The 9,870-nt window shown below is 30.8% G+C and overlaps 1 long non-coding RNA gene and 1 pseudogene across 1 annotated transcript; one reads left to right on the top strand and one right to left on the bottom strand.

The window, feature by feature from the left end:
* Positions 1-1,556: 1,556 nt before the first annotated feature.
* LOC136985374 (uncharacterized) lies at positions 1,557-3,094 on the bottom strand. The gene is made up of 3 exons (XR_010882333.1): positions 2,962-3,094; positions 2,107-2,357; positions 1,557-1,974 (listed from the first exon to the last, which is right to left on the bottom strand). It is a non-coding gene; the product is annotated as an uncharacterized lncRNA (long non-coding RNA).
* A 5,103-nt stretch (positions 3,095-8,197) lies between these two features.
* On the top strand, positions 8,198-8,785 carry LOC136985377 (ubiquitin-conjugating enzyme E2 H pseudogene; annotated as a pseudogene).
* Positions 8,786-9,870: the final 1,085 nt, after the last annotated feature.

The following is a 9,870-nucleotide window of genomic DNA, read 5'->3' as shown; positions in this document are numbered from 1 at the left end:
TAATTTAGAAATTTTAGGTTCTTAACTTCCAGATTTCACACTACCATTGTTACCTTTATCACGAAGGGTCAAGGAGAATCAGGGAAAGAATAGGGTATCCGGATTTTGTGGAAGTGTATATTTTCTCCAGGGTCCCAGAGAATAATTATGAAAAATTTGGTGCGTATTTGGTAAAGGGTTTAGGAGTTAATAAGGGGATGACATCAGAGAAAGGCGAGGGCGAGGTGTCTAGATTTCATGTCTATGCTTCCTTCAGATAATAAATGTGTAAAATTTGGACCAGATAGATCAAAAAGTTTAGAACAGACAGACATAAAATTTCTATTATATATATATATATATATATATATATATATATATAACCGAGGAGAAACCATGTAGTCGAACAGACTAAGAAGTTTCGACGAAACATGATTCCGAGGAACAGTTCTAATAATTCCAGTTTCAGAAACGAACTAGATTTCCACCTCTACTAGTTACACTGTTTTTTTAATTACTATTAGTCAGCTGATTTTTTTCTTAACTGATCATAGCAGAAAATTTAAAATTTTGAGAAGGATTAATTTTCAAATTCATATTTGTTTAGGTTAAATTTTGTCATCTAATCGAAAGTATAATTTCAATTTTTGAACGTTAAATGGTTGTAAATCCAATGTGATCAGTTGGAAATTGTTTAAACATAAAATTTGATTGTTTTTTATTTTCCTGATTCTCATTTTCCTATTCCATAACCATTATCATTTTCATTAAACTGTAGTCCGTGAATTTAATGATAATAAAGATTTAAAACTGTAGGTTTGTATATTTATCAGTTTTTAATCACGTTAATTTCATTTATCAATGAAATTAGAATGATTTAGTTATAATAATTTATTTATATGATTGATATGATGATATATTTGTGATCAAATAAAGTATATTTTGAAGAAATTCAATTCAAAATCAGAAAAATAATTTCAATATTTTAATATACTTTTTAATTTTTAAAATATATATAATTTTTGAAATATCTCTACATCTGTATCACTATTTTTATTTTATATTTAGGCTACAATTTGAAAAATTGTAGACCTATAAATTCCCATTCTCGTCAGTCTGTCTGTCTTTCTTTAATCTCGAGAATGGAGTTAGATAGATTAAAGACAAGACAGATATGGAAATTAGATAGGCCTAAGACCCTGATTAATTATATAGCAATTTGAGATGCAATGCAGATCGAAAGTCATGTTGTTTCAATTCGAAAATGTTCGCACGAAAAGTGTTAGATAGATGATCGGCACGACTTTATTGTTAAAGGAAAAGCATGATGTACAGGGGCAAGCCACTACTAATTTGAGGTGGAGAGCATATATTTTGAATTAAAAAAATTAAAAATATGATTAAAAATGGCAGCCCGCGATAAAATAATTGTTTTATTTTATTTTATTTTTGGACGCTCAGTTATCTTCAAGAAATTAAGTGGTAACAGTATGAAGTTTCGCACACATCCTGGAAGGAAGTATGAGATCTGATTTATCATCAAGTCAAAAAGTTAGGAAATCAATGAAAACAAACAGTTTCTTGAAACAAATAAAACATTATTAGATATTTTATTCAAAATAAAATAATGTTACAGATCGTCTCATATATCTTGGCCGGGCAATGCGCGGTACTCGGTTAGAGGTCTGGAAGTTTTACAAAAGTTCAAGAGTCTCTTTCTCCGTTACACAAAGTGACCTTGTCACAGTTCGTCAAACAATACGCTCCCTTCACTAAGTAAATAGACTAGTCCCTGCTATTGCGCATTTTTTACAGCACGATCAAAATTCGCGAAATGATCTGCAATCATTATTATAAAAATTCAATTATAACTTTTTAAATACGAAGTTTATTAATGTCTTTGCAGAATTGACTCCTCTGTAGTTATGCATTCTCCTTTGTTCTTTGCAATGCTTATCGTTTTGACTAGTGCTTGTTTTATTACAAATTGTCCGCCTGGAGGAAAAAGAAATTTACATACAATAAATGTAAGATTAGTTCTTTTATTAATTTTGATAAATTATTTAAAAAATTTACAATGATGCGATAATAGTTACATATATATAATAATATATTAAAAATACATACCGAATGTAAACTTTTTGTCTCTGTCAGTTAATAAACTTATAAAATTAATTTATTATTTCACAGTGTCCTTCTTGCGAGTTCGATGAAAAAAGTAAGTGTTCTATTCGAGGTTTGTGCTGTGGCTCTACAATTGGTTGCATAATTAATGAAGAAGGAATACCAATTTGTCAACAATCTTTTGATTATCATCACTGCAGAAAAAACAGTCGAATTTGTAGATTACATGGCATTTGTACCAGTAATGGTATATGCTGTGTTAAAGGTAAACATTTTCATTTATTATATTTACAATAATACAAACAAAATTAAAATATTCTAATTTAATAAAATTCTAATAATAATTAATAGCATAGAGTACGAATAAAATTTTATTAATGAATTTATTAAATCATTATTTAGATCTATGTTTTGAAAACAGTCTTTGCACGGAGAGAACAGAAGATATTTTCATAAAGAATAAAAATATTTGGAAAAACCTTTTTCCGAAACTGAAAAATTAATCAATTAATTAATACAATTTTAAATTTATGTAAACATTAAAAAGACAAATGTCAATAAATAAATTATACAATTATTTATATACGATTTGAATTATTTTATTATATAACCTTATTAAAATCTGTTCTATTAAAATTAATTATTAAAACTTAAGAGTAGAAAGAATTCTTTTGAAGTGACCAGACGTCTCGTATTGTACGAGACTGTTCTGTATTTTGATTCATTGTCCCAACAAGGGACGTCGAATGCAGGATTTTCCGGAAAAATGTCGCATATTTCAAAGAATGCAGTGAATTCTCTGCTTAGAATTACGATTCATTTTCCAAGCGCGCATATCTGTAAGTAAACAATTATTACCTTCCATTAGTTGTTATTGTTATAGAATAGAGCTGAGGCCGTGTATAAAATTTTTGACATCCTGGTTGACGACGTACAGTACATCTTGATAAGTAATCGGACAAGCAGTTGTCGGCGAACACAGATAATACTAGTAAAAGCAGCAAATTCCAAAAACTGTATGGTTTTGGAATTTACCGTTTGCTAATAAATTGCATCCTTCCTATTTTTATCTACCATATACGCAACGGTCCAGTAAGAAGGAATGGGTGCGGAAGAGGAAACAGGAAGATGGTGCTGTGTGTCCCGTATTGGTTGTATCAAAATCTAGTCATTTTATTTAAAAAATTATAAAATAAAGTATTTTATAATTATTATTTACTCTTATTTAAATTAAATAAGAGTAAAGTGAAATATGGATAAGAATAAAGTAAAAATGATAAAATTCCATATGTATTTTTGCTTTTATGATACAGGTTTATACATTTTTACAAGATTTAAATGAATCATTTTCACGTTTGCTACTTTACTGTCATTAAGAGGTAGGAAAATTTGTTTTAAAAAATTTCATTTAAAAAACATTGATTTCTTTTCCTGTTTCAAGTAATTTGTACTACAAAAACATCTATAATTACATCCGTTATCTCTTAAGTAAAAATTTTGTTATTGATCAATCAATTCACAAATTCATCCCAGCGGATGATGCACATACGTATTCTTCTCGACCTTTGCCATCCTGTGAGAGCCTTTTTTCTGGCCATACTCACAGTGGGACAAAGGATGGGATCTCATGTCCAGGATAAACCACTCTGGAAACTTTATGGGGTTTATTATCCGTCCGGATTCGTTCATGGATCCTTCAGAGATGTAGGTCGACACCTTAACTAACTCGGCCATCCGACCCTACAGACTTGTATCAAACGAAGAAGAATACTTTGCAAGTGCTTAATTCTATCGAAAATTTATCAATTTAAAATACTTCGACATAAAAATTATATCATAAAAGTAATGTATTAATATGTAAATAATTTCAAAGCTTGTTTTTAACAAGCTTTGAAATTACTTTTAAAACTTTTCAGTAAGTTGTCGATATCAGAATACTATCTGCTTGAAGTTTAAGATTAAACAATTCCAATTAAATTTTATTTTGTAAAAAAGAAACAAAAAATAAATGATATCATAATTTAAATGTTTGTATTTAAAAACAAACACCAATTTAAAAACTTTTAAAACATGGACACCATTGAAGCTCCCATCTTTGTTTTCTCCTGGAAATATCGAAGATTATGCGTCGCATTAACAAAAGCAATGAAAGAGCAGGAAATATTATATACTTCGTCTCCTTTTCAGATCATAAACAATATCGCCGACAAACAAACACCAAGCGCGTTTTTATGTGGGCGTACGTAACAATGACGATGCATTGATGTCAATAAAGAATCAAATATGATTGGTTCCGCAATTTTATAAAATATACTTTTAACGTAAATCTTTTCTTATGCTATTACTGGTACGTTATATATAAAGTTATAACGAACGTTTTTATAACGCAAAATACGTTGTGCGCAAACTTTATAATAGAGAGGTTGCGGCCGAAGTTCAAACGTTAAACTTCGTACCGCAAGCAGAAGTACACGTTTGACATTCGAACTCCAAGTAAAACACGTCGCGCCACACGTTCACATCAAGCACTGACTCATGGGATATTTGTTGTTTTGAAACCGTGTGGCACTAAATTTTTTAGAGTATTAAACACAAGATCGTGTTATTAATCAATCACGTGGCTTCTTTTCCATCTTTATTTAATTGATGGAAAGAAGCCACGTGATTGATTAATAACACGATCTTGTGTTTAATATTCTCATGGGATATTGTTGGAAAATGGCGGAACACGTTTAACAACGACGAATGTTACTAGCGAAAGTAAATAAACAAATTAAACTATTTTAAAGTATTTATAGGATGTTTAATAACACTAAATAATTATTTTTAATTAGCGTCGTGTCTCTCCCGAACGATAGGACTACCTCATACTTTTGTTGAGGGAAGTAGTGGCTTATGTAAATCCGAAAGAAGCTCGGGAATTATTTTTAGAAAATTTACAAACGTATTACGCTGTTGATGGTAGAAATGCTGTGAAAGAACAAACCTACTCCTACAGAATTATGATAAGCTATTATGAACAGAAATATACAGGGTATTCGGAAATTTCCGTTACAAACTTCTAGGACTTGTAGAAGGAAATGAGTACATAATATTTTGATTAGGAACCCATGTCCGGAAACGTACCGTTTCCGTTCTACGATGGTTTCAATTCAGATGTTTAACTCTTACACTTCTGCTTGAGGAATTTGAATTAGCCGTGACGCAGTGCAATTACTAGGAAATTTAATTATACACGTCATCCTGTCTACCCTATTGCTTACTAGGACAAGCAACTCTGAGACTTTTCTCTTTCCCTCAACAGAAGTGGAAGAGTTGAACATCTGAACTGAAACCGTCGTAGAACGGAAACGGTACGTTTCCTAATCAAAATATTATGTACTCACTCCCCTGTACAAGTCCTAGAAGTTTGCAACGGGAATTTCCGAACACCCTGTATGTGAATTCCATAGGCACTTCACATCATTTGCAAAAACATTGAATAATTAAATAATTTCTGGATTAAAATTGTCTGTTTCTTTACAATATTATTCGTAAATGCTTAAATAATCATTATTTTAATAAAATACGTCATAATTTTAACTCCAAACACAAAAAATGAAGAAGTTTAAGCCGAACTTCTACTCGCCATGCTAGACGTAGCGAACGCCATTATCAACCTTTTAGAATTGCAAGATGGCGTCCGACGTTTACGTTTTGGGCTGAAAACGTCGGCCGCAACCTCTCTAATAACTGAATCCATTCGTGTAAATCTGCATAAAAGATGATTTTCAAAAGATATATATATGTACTACAGTATATTAGATAAAAACATCGGATTTGGGCAAATTTCTTTGAATTGTATATTTTGTATTTTCAATGATCCATTACAAAAAAAAAAAAAAAAAAAAAAAAGCATTCACTGCTATAGCAACCCTAAGAATTCTTCATGGGGAGCCTGTACCAGATATATTAGGCCCGCTCATATTTACCCAGCTCCCCATTGTGGGTCTGGTTGAATCTGTGATGAGTCTAGAAAGAAAGACTTCTTAGTAGGAAGAAAAAAGACAAAAATGATTATAGTAATAATATCGATATTAAAGAATTTATTCAAAATTACAGTTTCCAGTTAATAATATTAAAGTTGGCCCTAATATGATATACTTCGTTAAGATGAAATTAAGTACAACACAATGTATTTTCTTTTGATAAATGTGCCATTGAAATGTAATTGTAATTTGGTATACTTTAAATATCGAAATAATAAATCATCATAAGTGAAGGTATTTAAGCAGTGGCGTAGCGTAGTAGGGGCGGCAGGGGCGGCCCGCCCCGGGCGGCACTTTTAGGGGGCGGCAAAATTTCACAATAAATAATAATATCTTGTAAAAATACCTAAATAAGGGGGCGGCTGACACCCACGCTACGCCACTGCATCTTTCCCATTTGTCGGGGTAAGGTGCCTAGTGGAGTCACGTGTTCTAGCATGTCCGATCGAGATCGGCGGTAGCTCACAACGGAAATTTTAGAACCTTAACTCACACATTAATTGTTTTTAGCATTTTTTAATAAATTTTATTTTAACTTTTAGTTTTAAAATGATTCTAGAAACATTTCATAACAAAAACTTCGTTCTTATCTTGCTTTTATTCTTCTCAGATGTAGAAAATGAGGTAACGGTAGCCAACTACAGGTTTCCGCACTCAATATTGGCCCAACGATTCATCATACAAACACATGACAATATCTGACGTCACCGTTTGAAAATATCAAAAAGTAGGCATCTTCCCCCGCTTACCATCTTACCCGAATCACTCTATATGTTACAGTCAAAACCAGTTTTTAGTTAGAATGCGTTTTAACAAGTTGAAACTAGTTTATACTGGATGTCTTTGTTAAAACCCATTTTGTCTAGTTAAAACTAGAATTTACTGCTAGTCAAAAATGAATTTGAGTTAAAACTAGTTTTAATTAGACAAAACGGGTTTTAACAAAGACATCCAGTATAAACTAGTTTCAACCTCGTTAAAACGTGTTCTAACTAAAAACGGGTTTTGACTGTAACATATATATTAATCCAGCATTTTTAACATAAACTACCAATTTGTGCTTTCGCATGTTTTGTATAAAAGTTACATTTTACATTTTTTTTTTCTCTGTAAAATATTTTAAATTATCAATATTTTATAATTTTTTGGTAGAAGTTACTTTTAGGACATTTATTTATTTGTAAATCAAAAAACCTAAAAGTAACTGTTTCCTACATCGCATGGATTTGGGAAAATCATAAAGAATTTGTCCATATTTTTTTCAGAGAACTTTTCTTTACACCAAGGATGGAAATCAGAAAAATGAAGTCGTCGTTTACTTGAAATGTTCACAATAAAAATAATCTACAATCAAAAATATGTACATGTATGTCGTTTTATAATTTTTAAAGCTAAAATCCATTAATTTTAAACGAAAGAAAATAAAAAGAAACAAAAAGGATTGTTTTTTATTAATTAATTTAATCATCGACGTCTGATAAAAACGATTTTAACACGGCTGGAAAAACAAACCAATGATATAGCCCGTTTCAAATGAAATGAGTTATGCCATTGGCTTACTTATTCAACTGTACTAAAGCCTCTTTACCAGGCAACGCGCCTATAGATTGACGCTAGTTTAAAGATGAGCGTTTAGAAGCGATCCCGGTGGCAGTGGATTGAACTATTATGCTGCACCAATTAGTTCTGATTTTCCGACCAATCTATATCTCGTAGTCTGCGATTAAAATCAATTAAATTGTTGAATAGTGAATAATGAGAATTGTGAAGTTGCAATCGATTATGTCCGCCGAGTTCAATGCTATTAGTTGTTTAAAAAAGCTTGACATAAATAAAAAATTTAAACGTGTTTTTTGCAGAAAAATAAAAAAAGTTTGTTGACCTTTCTACAACTAAGAATTTTTTTTTTGGCCAACGAGAGCATATTTAAATGTAATATAATAAAATAGTATATAATAAAAATTAAACGTAATAATTTAATAAAACAAAGAAATATATAACAAAATAAATCCAATTGTTTTAAAATGGCTAGGCGCGACAATGAAAACCGAATGAAAATCGATATAATGAGGCTTCTAAATAGAAAATTCGAAGTAAAACAATCGGATAAAATAAATGAACTGGCTGTGAAATTTTATGGGCCGAAAGAATCACTTTATGAAGGAGGAGTGTGGACAGTTAATGTGTATTTGCCCGATGATTATCCATATAAGTCGCCTTCGATTGGATTTGGGAATAAAATTTACCATCCAAACATTGATGAAGCATCGGGAACAGTTTGCTTGGATGTAATTAATCAAAAGTGGACATCCTTATACGATTTATCGCATATATTTGAGTTTTTCTTGCCTCAACTTTTAATTTATCCAAACCCTTCCGATCCGTTAAATGAGGAGGCCGCTTATTTGTATACAAATTCTCCGCAAGATTACATAAATAGGGTAAAGGAATTTATCCAGAAATATGCTAATGAAGAAATTAATGAAGAAAACGAACAGGAAGAAACTAGTAGCAGCCAAAGTTTAAGCGATATTTCTGTTGATGAAGAAAACGAACAGGGAGAAACTAGTAGCAGCCAAAGTTTAAGTGATATTTCTGTTGATGTTAATGAAGAAAACGAACAGGAAGAAACTAGTAGCAGCCAAAGTTTATAGTGATATTTCTGATGATGATTTAGTAGAATAAAATTAAAGACATCGGTTTTTAGTGCAATATAGGCTTTCGTGTACAAATCAAAATTAAAATGATAAAGTATAATAAATAAATGTGTATAATATTGCTGTTAGTTTTATTTTGCATCTAAATTTTAATACAAGACTTATTAAAATTTGTCGATTGGGCGTTTCTATCCTTTGAAGCTTTAGAAGACTTACATAAAAAATATAACTCTTTTCGAGTCTATTTTTTTCATCCTTTTCATAGTCCAACTCAGAAGTAACAGCAAATTGGCTTGAAGATATAACTAAATCTTCGTTAAAACAACAATTATAGATTATTAAAAAATTTACATAAAGTTAAAAATGATCAAAACGCAGACCTTTTATTTTAGGATTCGGCGCTTTCACAATAAAACAATGATAAAAATTTTCCACAATATCTACTGTGTCTTGTAGCCATAGCATTTTAACTGCTTCAAACCCTCTGTGGTCCTTTCGAGTAATCACAAAAAGTTTTTGCATAAAAATCATGCATTATTTGCATAAATTTTATACAAATGTATGATTTTTGCGTCGGCTTGACATACACATTGGTGACCAAATGCCCTTCCTTGAGTTCAATATCTATGTCTAATTTATATATTCTATTTTTAGAACATTGTAATTTTTATCTCAATTTATGGTGTAATTTATTCAGAGCCGTAACTAGGGTATGGCCAACGTGGCTCTCGCCATAGGCGCCGATTTAATAAAGGCGCCAACGAGAAGGTTTCGGTATTATATGTATTCGAAATTAATAACACAAAAACACTTCTATAATTATATTTATATAGTATTTATTATCTGTAATTTCTACGAACATATATTTCAGAAATAAACCATCATTTTTATTTTTATTTAATAACAAAAATTAAAAAGGCGCCATTTTTATTCTTGGCCATAGGCGTCCATAATCCTAGTTACGGCACTGAATTTATTATTTGCTGAGTTTCGTTGAACGTGTGATTTTTATGCAAAAATTTTTGTCCAAAATTTTTTAGTTCTTTCAGGCTGACAACTTGAAAGATCTTTTATTTTAAAAG

The sequence above is a fragment of the Centruroides vittatus genome, unplaced genomic scaffold (assembly GCF_030686945.1).
Source record: "Centruroides vittatus isolate TY-2023 unplaced genomic scaffold, ASM3068694v2 contig_963, whole genome shotgun sequence".
NCBI classification, from domain to species: domain Eukaryota; kingdom Metazoa; phylum Arthropoda; class Arachnida; order Scorpiones; family Buthidae; genus Centruroides; species Centruroides vittatus.
This window is presented reverse-complemented; position numbering and strand designations above follow the sequence as displayed.